Consider the following 18960-nt stretch of genomic DNA (forward strand, 5'->3'; position numbering starts at 1 on the left):
CAGCTCAGATTTAGAATAGATTTTAAAATTAATACCATGTTTGGGTTAGGGAGTATCACTAATAAAAGGTCATATATGTAAGTGCCAAAGTTGGGAAAAGAACCCAGGTTTCTGGATTCCCAATCAAGAGTAAGCAGATTCATTTTCACCCCCTTTGTACTGATTTCTATCTCAGTGTGGCTCTTTGTGCATAATTGAGGCATACTGAGCGTGTGTAACTTTATGTGTGGGCTTTGAATTTTCAGGAAGAACATCTAGTTAGCATGGATGAGGGAACTTCTTTGCATGGATTTATACAGTTCTTGCCTTTCTCCCCTGACAGGATCAAAGAAGAAAATACACATAAAGTTGCAGTGAAAAGTAAAAAAGTTATAAAATGCAAGGTGTAGTAATGTTGATAAACTCTAGCTTGACTTCCTTCTAATTGGTATTTGCCCCTCAGTCCAGGTGGAGCTGAGTGTGGGTTGGGAGATAGGCTGGATTGTTGGGTCATTTTGGCAACCAAGGTGAGAGAGTCTGATGGGTGCATGTGGTCAGGGAATCCACTAATAGCTTGCAAACTTAGGAACTGGGGCCGCTTGGACTTGTCCCCACCTAAACTTTTGCTTCAAGGGAGGATCGATAATGGAGGAATTAGGCAAAGACCTTGAGTGAGAACTAGGCCTTTCCTTAATTGAAGGAGAATTCACTGTACTATAACTTCCTGGTGAAAATTCTGCTACAACTAGAGACTAGTCTACTGAGAGTTATTTTAGAGGTGTGTAAGAACTCCGCAGTTCCTCAAAGCTCCTGCTACCTAATTTGCTAACATAAGCCTGAAATACCTTTAAGTGTAGTTCATAGTGAGAGTTCTCTATTAGATGCCTTTAAATTCAGAACCACTAAGGAGACGTGACCCGAGGACTGACTCTCATAGGAGAGGTCATCCACTATGGATGGGGATTTTAGTGTTCTTATTAGGGAAGAAATGATGATGATAATGTCAGCTCTGGCTATTTCACAGTATTTAAAAATCAAATAAAATGGGAGCCATGGAGGAGCTTTATAAACTCAAAGGTAATATGCAGATAAAATTATTGCATTACCTGTTTCTCCATCCTCCTCTCCTACACAGTGTTATTTCTTACCCAAGATATTGCATGAGGTCCTATAAATAAAATTTGAGAGAGAAATTTGAGTAACTTTGAGATAATTTGGGACCCTGTAGGGTATTATAATCCCAGGGCAAGAAATTATTGCCATGGAGGATCTAGTTGCAAAGACCCACTTTTATGTCTGCAGCTAAGTTTGCCACAGTGACAACATCTGCCATGTATATTTATATATGTTTTCTGTGTGTATGATCTAATGAAGTGCTATCTGTAAAACTGCCTTAGTCATTGGAGCTCCCTGAAGGTAAGGTGAAATGTTTATTTGACTTGAAAATGGAGTCCTAAAACCTGGGTTTATTTTGGCTCCATCATTTTTGATGTGACCTTGGAGAGATCAAGTCATTTGTATTTTTTGAGCATCAGTATTCCATTTTGTAATTAATAATGGCAAAGGGTTAATAATCACTCTGTTACTTCACTGAGAATCAGAGTGAGCTAATGCATGTGAAATGCTTGTGAACTATAAATAGCTGTACAAACAACCTCATAGTTATTTCCTAGTATCAGGTGAGATCCCCCAGATACGTGCTCAGAAGCTGTTTTTGACATGTTTTCTTTATCTCAGCAGGGACCAATCAACTATCTAGCCAAGAGGGGAAACTGACTTAAACATTTGATTTTGGGGTCTAGCCTATAACCTAGCTTCACCTTTCTTACTGAGATACCCTTACTTAAAAAAAAAATACAAGCAGAACTAGATGGGAGTATAAATTTGAAAGAAATAAAGCATGTTTTTAATGTCTTCAGCTCCCCCTTTTCTTTTCAGCATTCCTTCCCCTAAAAGGAGTAGAGGGTAGCAGAGGAAACTACACTGAAAAGTTGTATGCACTAGTGGTTAGTTGTATAAACTCTGGAGGTAGACAGATTTGGGCTGAACCTTGGTTCCACCATTTACTAGTTGTAATCTTGGACAAGTTATCTAACCTCTTGGCTCCTTATATTCCTGGTCTGTAAATAGGGACAACAATTACACTACTTTATGGGGTTATTATGAGGCTTAAATGCAATAGTGCCTGGCACAAATTATGTTTCCAATAAATACAGCTTTATTTTTATTCACACTATGGCTTTGCTTACTCAGATTTATTTATATTTTTAAGTTACCAACCAGGAAATAGATACTGTCCCAAAGAATGACTTATGTTTTGGAGCATTAAAAACTTTGCTATATCTTAGCCTTGCTAGTTTGATGGGTTGGTGGTTTGTACAAGTGAGCCCTCAGGCAATATTGGGAACAAATTTGAATACAAAATAAAACCTTGATTTTTTTTTTAATATTTCCAAAGCTTTTCCAATTTACACTTTTTTGGGTGTTTTTTTTTTCTTTTACTTTTGCTTACGGATAATCAGAGTGCTTTATTTGATATTGATTATCTCATAAAAATGTGTATCCCTGTTCTGTCCAGATGCCCCTGACCACTGGATGGCTGGTGCCTAGACTGGCTGGTTAAAGCTTTGACCTTGACTAAAACAAACTAACAAAAATGAAGACTTTTTTCCTGTTATTCAGAGAACACAAAAGATAGTATGTGTCTTTTAGGCTAAGCTGGATCCCTAGAAGTATAATAGATGTGGTTATGGAACAAAGGGCTTAGTTTGTTTAATTTCATGATTTTTGACTTGGAACACACTTATATAGACTGGCCTCAAATTCACTTTGGCAGTGTACAGATTGCGTTTGGTTCCACGAAGTTGTATCTAATAATTTATTTCTCACCCATAGAGAATAATTGTGGGCAAAGTTGTTAAAATGGGACACATTTATGATTACTGGTTGGTTGAACATTTTTCTTATACAAAGAAAATACACTTAATAAGTTGAGAAATAAATGTTTATCTGGTGTTCAGGCACTGAAACTGATCACTTTTGTCACATTTATTAGCATACAGCCTGAACTATTGTTTTTCAGTTTCTCATTGTTGACCAAATGAGATCTGGGAAAGCACTTTGAAAATGGGAATACATTATAAAATTATGAGATTATTATTTGTTATTACCTTAGTGTTTGTTATGAAATATTCTTATTAAAGAATATTGAACTTTCTCTTTTGCATAAAGAAATGGTTCTAATGCCTACTTTGATTTCTAAATGAAGCACATTCTTGGATCTGATGACTATTCAATCTCCAGGCTGCCTTTAGTCCAATATTATTTAAACAAGAAACAAATAAATAAGCAGTCTTTAGGAACAGTCAAAATGGTAGCTGTAAGAGTCTGTCTTTTTGTTCCTTAGATAAAAAGTCCTCTTCATTTTACTCATTTTGGGTAAACTATCAGTCCTTTTCTTCCTTCCTGTTTTAAGCAGGAAGTGCTGATAGCATTATATATAAATAAGCACTCCATGTTGCACAACTATTGCCTTCTTTCAGATTTTAAGAGTGTCTCAGATAGGTACTCAGGAGAGTAGCCAGAAGAATTTTTTAAACAAAGAAGAAAAGGGGCTAGAAATCTAGAAATCTCTCCTCCAAACTGTATATGTCTTCTTGGGGGCATGATTTGTTTGCAAAACATGTGAGATTAACTCTAAACCTGTCAGTCCAGCAGGATCAGCCTTGAGGAAAATGAAAGAATAAATGAAGTGAGCCCTTCTTGACTTCTCTTTTATCTACAGATTCTTTTCTCTTTTTTTATCTCTTCTGCTGTCCAGGCATCCAATGCTTCTCTTCTTACGCTGCCTGAATTTCAACTGTTTAAAGGAAAGTGGATCTGAGAAATCAATAACATTTCAGTATAAATAAATTTAAATTGTTCTTTTTTTCTAAAGTGACTATTTCATTTGAGTTATATGAAATTTAAAAATATCATTTAGCAAAAATAAAATCAATAAAAAATTATCCATGATCATACCATGCTGAATTGACCCACTCTTAACACTCATGTGTATAGCCTTTTATGCTTTCTTTCTTTATATACATGAATATATTTATCAAAATGGGGTTACATTATACATATTGTTTATTGACCTGTTATTTCTATTTAGCATTGTTTATCAACCTATTTTAATTATTTATTTTTTTAATTTTTATTTTTTCAGTTATAGTTTACATACAATATTATATTAATTCCAGTGTGCGACCCAGTGCTTAGACATTTATATAACTTATGAAGTGATCATCCTGATAAATCCAGTACCCATCTGACATCATACATAGCTATTACAATACTACTGACAATATTCCCCATGTTATACTCTATATTTCAATGACTATTTTGTAACTACCAATTTGTACTTAACCTCCTCCCCCATTCAATGATCCCTCCAACTCTAATCTGATGACCATCAAAATGCTCTCTGTATCTATGAGCTTGTTTCTGTTGTTTGTTTGTTTATCCTGTTCTCTAGATTCCACATATGGCATTTGTCTTTCTCTGTCTGACTTACTCCACTCAGCACGATACCCTCTAGGCCCAACGATGTTATTGTAGATGGCATAATTTCATTATTTTTATGGCTGAGAAATATTCCATTGTATATATGTATCAGCTCTTTGTCCATTCATCTATCGACGGACACCCAGATGGCCTACATATCTTAGTTATTGTAAATGCTGCAATGAACATATGGATTCATCTGTCCCTTCAAAGTAGTGTTTCGGAGTTTCTTCAAATAAATTCCCAGAAGTGGGATTACTGGGTCCTTCTTTGTCTCTTATTATTGCCTTTGTTTTAAAGTCTATTTTGTCTGGTGTAAGTATTGCTAACCCAGCTTTTTTTGTTTGTTTTGATTTTTAGAAAATATTTTTTTTCCATCCCTTTACTATCAATATGTGTGTGTCTTTTGATCTGAAGTGAGTCTCTCATAGGCAGTATATGTAAGGGTCTTGTTTTTTTATCCATTCAGCCACCCTATCTTTTGATTGGAGCATTTAATCCATTTACATTTAAAGTAATTGTTGCTAGATATGTACTTATTGCCATTTTATTATTCATATTTTTTATATATTTTTTTCTTATTAAAGAAGTCTCTCAAACTTTTTCTTTTTAAAATAATACTGACTTGGTGGTGATAAACTCTTTTAGCTTTTTTTTTTTTTTTGTCTGAGAAGCTCTTTATCTGTCCTTCCATTCTGAATGATAGCTTTGCTCAGTAGAGTAATCTTGGTTGCAGGTCCTTGCTTTTCATCAATTTGAATGTTTCCTGCCAAGCTCTTCTGGCCTCCAAAGTTTCTGTTGAGAAATCAGCTGACAGTCTTCTGGGAGCTCTCTTGTTGATAACTAACTGCCTTTCTCTTGGTGATTTTAAGATTCTCTCTTTGTCTTTAACCTTTGGCATTTCAATGATTGTGGGTCTTGGTGTGGGCCACTTTGGGTTCAGCTTATTTGGGACTCTCTGCAGTTCCTGGGCCTGTCTGTTTATTTCCTTTGTATATATGTACCATAACTTCTTCATCCATTTGTCTATTGATGGGAACTTAGGTTGCTTCCATATCTTGGCTATTGTAAATAGCGCTGCCATGAACGTAGGGATGCATATATCTTTACCAAATAGTGTTTTGTTTTTCTTTGGATAAATACCCAGAAGTGCAATTGCTGGGTCAAAAGGTAGTTCCATTTTTAATGTTTTGAGTAAACTCCAAACTGTTTCTACAGTGGCTGTACCAATTTGCAATCCCACCAACAGTGTACAAGGGTCAGATTTTCTTCACATACTTGCCAACATTTGTTGTTTTTGATTTATTGATAATAGCCAATCTGACAGGTGTGAGGTGATATGTCTTTGTAGTTAAAATTTGCATTTCTCTGATGATTAGTGACCTTGAGTATCTTTTCATATGTCTATTGACGATCTGTATGTCATCTTTGGAGAAATACCTGTTCAAGTCTTCTGCCCATTTTTAAATTGGATTTTTTTGTTGATTTGTATGAGTTTTTTATATATTTTGTATATTAACCCCTTGTCAGATGTATCATAGGCAAATATCTTTTTCCATTCAGTAGGTAGTCTTTTCATTTTGTTGATGGTTTCCTTTGCTATACAAAAACTTTTTAGTTTGATGTAGTCCAATTTGTTTTTTTTTTCTTTTGTTTACCTTGTCCTACGAGATGAGATATATCAGAATAAAATTACTAATAGCAATATCAGAGAGTTTATTCTCTATGTTTTCTTCTAGAAGTTTTATGGTTTCAGGTCTTACATTTAAGTCTTTAATCCATTTTGAATTTATTCTTATATATGTTGTAAGAAGGTAGTCTAGTTTCATTTTTTTCCAATTTTCCCAACACCACTTGTTGAAGAGACCATCTTTACCCCATTGTATATTCGTGCTTCCATTCTCATAGATTAAATGATTATATAGGCGTCGATATATTTCTGGGCTCTCTATTCTGTTCCATTGATCTATGTGTCTGTTTTTATGCCAGTACCATCCTGTTTTAATTACTATAGCCTTGTGGTATAGTTTGATATCGGATAGTGCGATAACTCCAACTTTGTTCTTTTTTCTCAAGATTGCCATGGCTATTCAGGATCTTTTATGGCTCCATATAAATTTTTGAATTATTTGTTCTAGTTCTGTGAAAAATGCCATTTGTATTTTGATAGGGATTGCCTTTAATCTATAGATTGCTTTGGGTAGTATGGCCATTTTAACAATGTTGACTCTTCCTACCCATGAACATGGTATATGCTTCCATTTATTTGTATCTTCTTCAATTTCTTTGTTTGACGACTTATAATTTTCCAAGAATAGGGTCTTTTATCTTCTTGATCAATTTGATTCCTAGGTATTTTATTGTTTTTGATGCTATTGTTAATGGAATTGTTTTCTTCATTTCTCTTTCTGATAGTTCATCATGGGTGTATAAAAATGCAACTGACTTCTGAATATCAATTTTGTATGTTCCTTTACTGTATTCTTTGATCAGCTCTAATGGTTAGAATCTTTAGAGTCCTCTATATGTGGTATTATGTCATCTACAAATAATGACAGTTTTACTTTTTCATTTCTAATTTTAATGCCTTTTATGTCTTTTTCTTGTATAATTGCTGTAGCTAGGACTTCCAATACAATGTTGAACAGATGTGAAAGTAGGCATCTTTGTCTTGTTCCTGATCTTAAGGAAAACTCTTTTAGCCTTTCCCTATTGAGTATATTAACTGTAGGTTTGTCATATGTGGTCTTTATTATGTTGAGGTATGTTCTCTGTATTCTCACTTTGCTGAGAGTTTCTATCATAAATGGACGCTGGATATTGTTTAATGCTTTTCCTGTATCTAATGATATGATTATATGATTTTTATCTTTCAATTTATTAATGTGGTGTATCACATTAATTGATATGTAGATATTAAACCAACCTCATATACCAGGAATAAATTGAACTTTATTATGGTGTATGATATTTTTAAGGTATTGGTAAGTTTGATTTGCTAATATTTTGTTGAGGATTTTTACATCATTGTTCATCAGGGATATTGGCCTATAGTTTTCTTTTTCTGTACTGTTTATCTTTGGTTTTATAATCAGGGTAACGGCTTCATAAAAAAGTTACGAAGCTTTCTCTCTTATTTAATTTTTTTGGAATAGTCTGAGAAGAATAAGTGTTAATTCTTTGAATTTTTGGTAAAATTCACCTATGAAGCCATTCAGTCCTGGACTTTTGCTTTTTGGAAGTTTTTGATTACCAATTTAATTTCATTGGTGGTAATTGGGCAGTTCAGATTCTCTTTTGACTCAGTTTTGGGAGATTGTATATTCTCAGGAATGTATCCATTTCTTCCAGATTGTCTAGTTTGTTGGCATGTAATTGCTCATAGTATTTTCTTATAATCCTTTGTATTTCTGTGAAGTCTGTCGTTACTTCTCTTCTTTCATTTTTGATTTTATTTATTTGGGTCCTCTCTCTTTTTTTTCTTGATGAGTCTGGTTAAAGGTTAATCAATTTTGTTTATCCTTTCAAAGAACAAATTCTTGGTTTCATTATTCTTTTGTATTGTTTCTCTAGACTTTATTTCATTCATTTCCACTCTGATCTTTATTATTTCCTGACTTCTATTCACTTTTAGTTTTGTTTGCTGTTCTTTTTCTTGTTCTTTTAAGTGTAGGGTTAGAGTGTTTGAGAGTTTTCTTGTTTCTTGAGGTAGAACTGTATTGGTATGAATTTCCCTCTTAGGACTGTTTTTGTTGTGTCCCATAGATTTTGAGTCATTGTGTTTTCACTCTCATTTGTATCAAAGTATCTTTTGATTTCTTCCTTGATCTCATTATTAACCCATTCGTTGTTTAGTACCATGTTGTTTAGCTTACATGTGTTTGTATATTCTCCAGTTTTTTTTTTCTTGTAGTTGATTTCTAGTCACATACCATCGTGGTTGGAGAAGACACTATGATTTCAATCTTCTTAAATTTATTGAGTTTTGTTTTGTGGCCTATGATGTGGTCTGTCCTGGAAAATATTCCATGTGCACTTGAGAAGAATGTATACTCTGCTGCTTTGGGGTGAAACACTCTGGAAATATCATTTAAATCCATCTAGTCTAGTTTGTCATTTAAGGTTATTGTTTCCTTATCGATTTTCGGTCTGGAATATCTGTTCATTGGTGTCAATGGGGTGTTAAATTCTCCTACTATGAGTGTGTTACTGTCAATCTCTCCCCTTATGTAGGTCAATAATTGCTTTATTTATGCAGGTGCTCCTATGTTGGGTGTGTATGTTTGCTAGGGTTATCTTCTCTTGTTGTCTTGATCCCTTTATCATTATGTAATGCCCTTGTCTCTTATTATAGCCTTTGTTTTAAAGTCTATTTTTTCTGATGTAAGTATTGCTACCACAGCTTCTTTTTTATTTCCATTTGCATGAAATGTCTTTTTCTATCCCTTTCATTCTGTCTGTGTCATTTGATCTGAAGTGAGTCTCTTGTAGACAGCATATGTATGGGTCTTGTTTTCTTATCTACTCAGTTATCCTATCTTTTGATTGGAGCATTTAATCCATTTACATTTAAAGTGATTATTGATAGTTACATAGTAATTGCCATTTTATTAATTGTATTATGTTTTTTTCTTTACAGAAATACTCTTAACATTTTTTGTAATTCTGGCTTGTTGGTGGTGAATTCTTTTAGCTTTTTCCTGTCTAAGAAGCTCTTTATCTCACCTTCAGTTTTAATTGATAGCCTTGTTAGATAGAGCAGTCTTGGTTTTAGGTTCTTGTTTTTCACCACTTCGAATATTATGTGCCAATCTTTCTGGCCTGAAAAGTTTCTGTTTAAAAATCAGCTGACATTCTTATGGGAGTACCCTCGTAAGCAACTAGCTGCCTTTCTCTTGCTGCTTTTAGGATTCTCTCTTTGTCTCTATCTTTTGGCATTTTAATGATGATATGTCTTGGTGTGGGTATGTTTGGGTTCCTCTTGTTTGGGACTCTTTTTACCTCCTGGACTTGTATATCTATTTCCTTCACCAGGTTAGGGAAGTTTTCTGTCACTATTTCTTCAAATATATTCTCAATCCCTTGCTCTCTTTCTTCTCCTTCTGATATCCATATGATGGAGATGTTGGTACATTTGATGTTCTACCACAGGTCTCTTAAAATTTTCTTTTTTTCATTCTTATTCTTTTTACTGTTCTGATTGGGTGTTTTCTACCTTGCCTTCCAACTTGCTGATTCAGTCCTCTGCTTCATCTAAACTACTGTTGATTCCATCTAGTGTATTCTTCATTTTGGTTATTATATTCTTCCTTTTTGACTCGTTCTTTTTTATGGTTTCTATGTCTTTTTTATAATACTATCTCTATCTCTGTTGATGTCCTCACTGAGATCATCACTAAATTCTCTCCCTAAATTCATTGAGCATCCTTGTAACCAGTGATTTGAACTGCATCTTTGGCAGGTTGCTTGCCTCCTTTTTGTTTAGTTTTTTTTTTTTCTGGAGTTTTTTTCTTGTTATTTCATTTGTGTCATGTTTCTTTGTTTTCTCATTTTAGTTGCCTTTCTGTGTTCATTTCTATGCATTAGGAAGATTTATTATGTCTCCATACCTTTGCCAGGTGGCCTTATGTAGTAGGTGTCCTGTGTGGTTTACTGGTACAGTCTCCCTGATGACCTGTGCTGGGAGTTCTGGTCGTGTTCCTTGTGTGTCATGTGAGTTCTTCTGCTTTAGCTAAGCCTTGATTGCTGTTAGCCTGTCAGTGGATAGGATTGACTCTTGGGCTGACTGGCTATGGAGACTGGCCATACCCATAGGGTTTGAGCTGCTGTGTGGGGGCTGACCCCATGGAGTGATATTTTCCCCAGCAGTTTCGTGTACTTGTTGAGACCACCTTTTGGGTATACCACTTATTGGGCTAGTCAGCTGGTCCTCTGTTGTGGTCTGATGCCAGATTTTGGTTGTTTTGGTTCTAGGGCCCCTTGGGAGGAGCCCCCTGTAGGCAAAGGTCATCTGCTTCCTTTGATTGTTCGAGGCTACCTGGTAAGACCTAAAAAGTGATCTGTGAATGGTTGCTGCCTATGCTGGATCTGGAGGCATGTGGGAGAGACCACACTGCAAACTGAGGTCAGTTCCCCCAGTACCAGGCCTGGGGCAGCTTAGCAAAAGGACCAGTGTACCTCAAGGCCTGGGGCTGCCTGCCAGATGCCCATATGACTCTGCAGCTGGTAGAGCTTTTACGTGGTATGAGAGTTGGGTGAGGTGGGAACCCAGGGAGTCACCAGGGTAAAGTGAGTGAATTTCTCCTGGCCAGTGCAGAGTCCAGTTTCATGCCAGTGCTGAATCTGCAGCTTCCTGTAAAAGTCTCAGATTGCAGCAAGGGCAATTGCTGTCTGCATCAGGCCCTCAGACCCCTGCAATTCACCCAAGAGGTACTACAGTTCAGGCTGGCTCTGGTGTGGCTTGCCATCAAAAGTTCCCCAAAACTCACAGGTCATTCACAGGCCGTTTGAGCTGAGGGCTGCAGCCTGTGAATAAATGTATGGCCCAGGAAAGGCACAGGGTGGAGCAGGCCTATCTCACCGGGCCAACGCAGCTTCAGAATTGGCCGCACGGAGAGAGGGTTCACCACAGGCAAGATGCCACCCATCTGCAGACTGCCCCATAGCGGGGGAGCAACAAAGGAGGAATGGCGGCCATCCCTCCAACCCTTACCCTTGCACCACACAACTCAGTCTCTCCCAGTATGTCTCTTGCACCTCCCAAGCCACTGAAACTCCGTCAGAGCCCAGCGTGAGTATCTGTGAGCAAGTGAGTCTGTGTGTGGGCCCTTCAAAGGGACATTTGAGTTTTCAGGTTCCTTCTATCCCATCCAGATGGCCAGAGTCCCCACTGGTTTTAAAAGTCAAATTTTGTGGGAACTCTTTTTCCCAGGACTGGAACCCTGGGCTGGGGAGCCCTTGTGTGGGGCCAGGGCCCATTGTTCCTTCATGGGGGCTCTGCAGCCCCACTCTCCCTCTTACTGCTCAACTGACACTTGTGGGTGCGGTACCAGTCTGCTTTACATCTCTACCCTCCTACTGGTCTCAATGTGATTTTTCTACATATCCTCAGATTTATGTGTTATGATTAGCTAGACTTCAGGTGGTTCTCCAAGTTCTTTTATAATTTGGTTGTAATTTTAATGCGGTCATGGAAGGAGGTGAACCCTGCTTTTACCTAGCCCACCATCTTGACCAGAACCTCTCTACAGCAAACATTTAATAGAGACCTGTTGAATAAATGAATATAATACCTACATAACTGGCACCTAGCCAAGTTCTAATTAGGTCCAGGGGAACAGAACTGAATTTCTATGCTTTGCTAGACTGAAATATATCAGGTTTTCAGGATGCACAATCTCCCCAAAATCTCAACTCTCCCCCTTTGACTCATCACATTCAATACCTATAAATGATCAGACTCTTGAAGTAAACACTATTGCTTGCTAATCCATTATCAAATATTTAATTTCTTCCAGGAATGGAGTTGGAAGAAAGATAACCTTACTTTGTTCTTCAGAAGAGGACATGATTGATCTAAGGTGATTCCATTTTTCTGGCTTTTAACTAGTTCAAGCATGGGAAAATAATTTATTCTGGTTAATGAGCTATAATGTGGAACTTACTGGGAAATTTTGGGAAAAGTTTCTTTGTTCTTAAGAGAGAACTACAGGAAAAAATAACCTCTATGGCTTCTCCGAATATAGTCACATCTTGATATAATTCTCAGGTATGTTATGGCCATCTGTCTCCCTGAGGATGGCAGAACCAATTGTAAAATTAACCTTAATTCTTAACGATATTACCGAATCCCAGAGTCAACCGATACTAAAAACTTCGCCTCTGGTTTCTCAAAAATTAAACATAGATTGGAAAATGTATTCTTTATGAGATTATCTCCAAAAATCTTCATCATGTCCCCAAAAGTTAAAAAAAAATGTATATATTACCGAGAATTGGCATAACAGTTTCTGAAGAACCTTGATTTTCATCTAGTGTTAAGGTCATCTATGTTGAAATGATAATAGAGTCTTAATGAATCCTTAGCAAATTGAATTATGCACTAGAGAGCAAATCATGAAAATTCCAAGTAAAGAAACATGATTCTAACAGATGACTGATGAGATGAGAAGTATTAGAAAAAAGAATAAGAAGTTTTCCTAATCTCAGTGGAATTTTCCTTTGTTAATAATAATCTCCAATGCCTGGATTCAACCTAAAGATTGACTTTAATCACATATAATATTACATTGGTTTGGCGAAGCACCTTTCTTCTAATGGATTCATAATTCCTTTCAGGGATAATTAGATATTACCTCATTCATCTTTACTCACTCCCTGTGATTATTCTAATTGTACAGATTGACAAACTGAGTTTTGTATGGTCCATGGTAGTATCTGGTCTAAAAAATACCCTTTGGCAAGGAAGGAAGAATGAGCAAGCAAGGTTGAGTGCATTACAGAATGAAGGCAATGATTCTAGCTGCCTGGGGTGGAACTAAAACCAACAGGGTGGAAGTAACATGAGCTAGTTCCTAACAAGTTTTCTTGACAAGTGGATGTCAAACAGTGGAGTTGTCATCACAAGTTTGATAGCTGCATTTGTCAGGGATACAATAGAGAGAATTCTTCTATTGTTAGAATATCTAAAATTCTGTTAATATTAAGATTATATTATTTTATTAAATATTCTAAGTGAAAGAAGCCACAATCTGGTTCATACTAGGTGTGCAATAAAAAGGTAAAATTATTAGACCAACTATGCATTCGAGAAAATAAGTTCCAAAACATCTTATTTGTTTGATAATTATGAATGTAGGCTCAAGAGGGTAGTCTGGGCACCAGTTCTTCTAGATATTATTTATCTACTAAGTTAGCAGTCCTATGAAAGGGCTGGAGACAACCCTCTTACTTTCCCAGAAAAATGAGGAGATAGAACATTTTATCACACTACTTGTAAGTGCTGCTGACTGATGAGATAAGTGTAGAGGAATGTATTTGTTTTTGAAAGTCTGAAATCAATTTTGATTTGTGATTTATTTACCAATGAAGTCCCATTACACTCATCTCTCTGGATCTCTCTCTCTCTCTCTGGACCTCTTTCTCTCTCTCTCTCTCTCATAAATAATGCTGCAATAAACATACCAATGTATATATATTTTTTTCAAATTAGTGTCTGGACATCCTTAGATAAATAACCAGAAGTGGGATTACTGGGTCCTTCCTTGTCTGTTGTTATAGAATTTGTTTTAAAGTCTATTTTGTCTGTTATAAGTATTGCTACCCTAGTTTTTTACACTTTTTTTTTCAATTTTTATAAAATATGTTTTTCCATTCTTTTACTTTCAGTCTGTGTGTGTCTTTCAATCTGAAGTGAGTCTCTTGTAGGCAGGATATGTAAAGGTCTTGTTTTCTTATCCATTTGGCCACCTTATCTTTTGATTGGAGCATTTAATCCACTTACACTTAAAGTAATTATTGACAGATATGTAGTTACCGCCATTTTATTATTCATATTTTTACCTATTTCTTATTCCTCTTCTCCTTCTTAATTTCTCCAAATTTCCTATAATACTGGCTTGGTGGCGATGAACTCCTTTAGCTTTTTCTTGTCTGAGAAACTCTTTAACTGTCCTATTCTATATGATAGCTTTGCTGAGTTGAATAATCTTGGTTGTAGGTCCTTGCTTTTCATCACTTTGAATATTTTGTGCCAGACCCTTCTGGCCTGCAACGTTTTTGTTGAGGCTGACAGTCTTATGGGAGCTCCTTTAATAGGTAACTAATTGCTTTTCTCTTGGTGCTTTTTAAAGATTCTCTCTTTGTCTTTAACAGTAGGCATTTAAATTATGATGTGTCTTGGTGTGAGCCTCTTTGGGTTCATCTTATTTAGGACTCTCCGAACTTCCTGGAGTGTATGTCACCAGGTTAGGGAAGTTTTCTGTCATTATTTCTTTGAATGGGTTTTCAATGTCTTGCTCTCTGTCTTCTCCTTCTGGTACCCCCATGATGCGAATATTGTTACACTTGATGTCCCAGAGGCTTCTTAAACTGTTTTCATTCTTTTGGATTCTTTTTTCTTGTTGCTGTTCTCATTGGATGTTCTTGGCTACCCCATTTTCTAAATTGCCGATTTGATCCTCTACTTCATCCTCTCTGTTGATTCCCTCTAATTACTCTTTATCTCAAATATTGTATTCTTCATTTCCAACTGGTTCCCTATTGTTTTCCATCTCCATTTTTATGTTTTTTTTGTTTTTTGTCCCTTTGTTCAAGTTCTCAGTGATTTCATCTACTCTGCCCCTAAGTTCAGGGAGCGGCCTTATAACCAATGTTTTGAACTCCGCATCTGGTAGATTGCTTTTCTCCATTTGTCAAGTTATTTTTTTTATTCCCGGAGCTGTGTTCTCTTCTTTCATGTGGGACATGTTTCTTTATCTCTTAATTTTGGCTGCCTCCTTGTGTCTGTTTCTATGTATTAGGTAGGATTCCTGAGTCTCCCAGTCTTAACACAGTGGCTTTATGTAGTAGGTGTCCTATAGAGCCCATTGGCACAGTCTTCCATGGTCACCTGAATGAGGTGCTCAGATGTGTCTCTTGTGCAGCTTTGCATGCCCTCCTGTTATAGTTGAGCTTTGGTTGGTGTTTGCAAGCCGATGGGAGAGATTGACCATTGTGCTGATTGGTTGTGAGGATTGGCCAGTAAGGGATTGATTCTATAGAGCAGGATTCACTTTAGCTGGGTTCTGATACCTTCCCAGTCTGCCCTTCAGGTGTGTCCTTCTCAGATGCAGCCCTGAGTGGTGCTCTGGCTCTGGTCAAAGCATGCCACTGAGTGTGCCAGCCCAAGGGCCTCCTGGGAGGGGCCCAGGTGTAGGCCAATTTCAGCCACAGCCTGTGCACCTTTGGGGCCAATTTGTAAGACTAAGCTATCCGCAGATAGCTGCCACCCATGCAAGGCTTATTGGTGCCCCTAGAGACCTAGCCTGGAACTGCGGCTGGCTGCCACTAGTGCATGTCTTGTGGCTGTTCTGCAAGAGATACAAGGCACACTGAGGCCAGATGTTCCTACTTTGCATTTTGTGAGTCTTTGAGAGATTTTAGTAAAGTTTGCAGCAAAAGCCAAGACAGGCCATTTGTATGGAATAAACTACTGGAAGTGGCTTGTTGGGCCCTCAAGTTGGGAGAAGCAGAGTCTCAGGGAATCACCTGGGTGGAGTGACCTGTGTTATCCAGGTTGATAACAACTCAGATATGGTGGCTCCTCCATTTGTTCACTGGGAGGGACAAGGGCTCAACAAAGGAACAATGGATACTACCAGCACTTCTGTCCAGGAACAAGCTGCCCCTCTAGCCTTTTCCCTGAAGCCTAACAACTCAGTGTCTTCCCATATGTCCCTGGCACTTCTCGAACGGCTGCCCCAGCACTGGATCTTAGAGCGAGTGAGTCCATCAGTGAGTAAGTCTGGGTGTGGGCCTTTAAGGGGATATTTTTAATATCTGCAGCCCTCAGTCTCACTCAGCCACAAACTCCACTAGTTTCCACAGCCAGAGATTATGGGGACTTCTATTCCCGGCACTGGGACCCTGGGCTGGGAAGCCCGGTGTGGGGCTGGGGTGACTTGTTCCTTGGGTAGGGGAGAAGGCTCTGGAGCCAAGATAGCCCTCCTGATTCTCAATCACCACACATGGTTGTGGGACCGAGCATTTCGTATCTCCACCCCTCCTACCGGTTCAAGGTGACCTCTTATGTTTGTCCCTAGTTGTTAAACTTCTGTTCAGCCAGACCTCAGGTGACTCCCAGTGATGGTTGCTCTGAGTTTCGTTATAATGTTGCTATGGTCATGAGAGGAGGTGTGCACAGTGTCTACCTTCTATGCCATTTTGACTGGTCTCCTACCAGTGTTGGCATGGCTTCTTCTGTATGTTCTGTATGTCCTTAGTTATAGAACTTCTGTCTGGCTAGACTTCAGGTGATTCTCAGTAATATTTGTTCTTTTATTGTTGTTTAGTTGTAGTTTAGTCGTGATTTTTATGTTGTCATGAAAGGAGGCAAGCACACTGTTTACCTTCTCCACTATCTTTACTGGAACTCCAGTGAACTTCCTTCATATAATTTCAGTACTGTTTAATTTGTTAAGATTTGTTTCATTCTCCAGAATATGGTTCATTTTTGGTAAATATTTTATGTTCACTTAAAAATAATTTGTATTCTGCTCTTATTTTGTAGAGTGCTCTATAAATGTCAAATAGACAAAGTTTGTGAATAGTGTTGATTATATCTTCTATATTATTACTGATTTCCTGACAACTTGTTATATTTGCTATTAATCAAAGAATGTGGAACTCTAACTTTGCTGTGATTTTGTTTTTCAGTTCTATCATGTTTTTCTTCATGTACTTTGATATTGTGTTATTGGGTGCATACACATTTGATATTTTAATGTCTCTTGTGAATTAGCCCTTTTATCATTATATAATGTCCTTCTTATCTAACTGGGATTATTTTTAAAATAACATTAACTTTCTTTACAATTTATAAAAGTAATTATTGTTCAATTTATAAAACCTAAAAATCCAGAAAATCACCAAGGTTATAATCTCACTGCCCCAATATTACCACTATTTGTCTTCTGAAAACACACACACATACACACACACACACTCTTTGTTACAAGATGGTATAATCTCTAGATTATTTTAGCCTTTTTCACTTATAATATTTTATAAGCATGTTTGTTAATTTTTTCTACAACATGGTTTTTGAAAAAATATTTGAATATCAAAGAGTCCCATAATTTAAAATCAAATGACATAAAAAGGTATAGAGTGACAGGTCTTTTTTCTTATCACTGTTCCTCTGTTCAATCAGATATCAATCCTTTCCTCTACCCCACATACCTATTTTTGTTAGGTTTTTGGTGCTTCTTTTTACAGTTTTTAAAAATACAAACACAAGTAAATATGAACATATATTTTAATTTTATATCCTATACCATTAAAAAAAACACAAAATATAGCCTTTAAAGGTGATATTCTGCACCTTTTTTGTTCATTTGACAACTTATCTTATAGATTTTCTTTTTCATGGCAACATGTAGAGGGTTTTTTATTCATGTTTGCAGCTTTGTCTACTCTATTGCATGGATGTATTATAATTGATCTAACTAGTCTCTTATGAACAAGTCTCCTATTGGTAGACATTTGGTTGTTTTTAATCTTTAGATATTACAAAGAATGCTGCAAAATATAAATTTAATAGTGTTTGATTATTATATACATATAGCACTATTTAAACTGTCTTATACTGTTGAATATTTAGGCTCTTTTTAATATTTTATTATAATTAATGCTACAATCAACATTATTATATTGACATCTTTGTGTACATCTATATTTTCCTGGGATGAATTCTTTTTTTCCAGCTTTATTGAAGTATAACAGACAATTAGTTGCTCGTTTTTACATTGTACAGTTCAATGAGTTTTTTTTCAATTATAGTTGGTATACAATAATATATTAGTTTCAGTTGTACAGCATAGTGATTAGAGATCTATATAACTGACAAAGTGATCACACCACTAAATCTAGTACCCTTCTTCCCCCTTACATATTTGTTACAACATTATTACCTACTTTCCTTATGTCAGAATAGACATGGAGATGTAGTATGTAGCATGGGGAAGATGGTTAATACTGTTTTAATAAATTTGTAAGAGGGGAGAGAGGTACTAGTTTTAGTGGAGTGATCACTTTGCGAGTTATGTGTGTTTTTCAATCTGAAGGAAGTCTCTTGTAGGCAGCATATGTAGGGGTCTTGTTTTTTGTCCATTCAGCCACTCTATCTTTTGGTTAGAGCACTTAATTCTTTTCCATTTGAGGTACTTGTTGATAAGAATGCATTATTACTATTCTTTATTTCTGTTTTTGATACGTGTTTTTTCTTCTTGGAGAAGTTCCTCTAACATTTACTGTAATACATGCTTGGTGTTGATAAATTCCTTTAGCTTTTATCTTTTTTCTTTTTTGTCTGGGAAACTCTTTATCTATCTTTCAACTCTAAATGATAGCTTTGCTGGATAAAGTATTCTTGGCTGTAGATCCTGGGTTTTCATCACTTTGAATATTTTGTGCCAAGCCTTCTGTCCTACATAGTTTCTTTTGAGAAATTAGCTGCCAATCTTATGGGTGCTCCCTTGTAGGTAAATACCTGCTTTTCTCTTGCTGCTTTTAAGATGCAGTCTTTGTATTTAACCTTTGGCATTTTAATTATAATGTGTCTTGGTGTGGGCCTCTTTGGGTTCATCTTTTTTAGGACTCTCTGAGTTTCCTAGAGTTGTATGTCTATTTCCTTCATTAGGTTAGAGAGGTTTTTCATCATTATTTATTCAAACAGCT

General features: G+C 36.5%; 1 long non-coding RNA gene across 1 annotated transcript in view; it reads left to right on the plus strand.

The window, feature by feature from the left end:
* Positions 1-651: 651 nt before the first annotated feature.
* Positions 652-18960, plus strand: part of LOC120591755 (uncharacterized) — a 73496-nt gene continuing 55187 nt past the window's right edge. The window contains exons 1-3 of the long non-coding RNA XR_005649978.1: positions 652-2676; positions 10498-10648; positions 12042-12104. This is a non-coding gene — a long non-coding RNA (uncharacterized LOC120591755). The remainder of the gene's footprint in view (positions 2677-10497; positions 10649-12041; positions 12105-18960) is intronic.

This window comes from Pteropus medius, unplaced genomic scaffold, assembly GCF_902729225.1.
Source record: "Pteropus medius unplaced genomic scaffold, Ma_sr-lr_union100, whole genome shotgun sequence".
NCBI classification, from domain to species: domain Eukaryota; kingdom Metazoa; phylum Chordata; class Mammalia; order Chiroptera; family Pteropodidae; genus Pteropus; species Pteropus medius.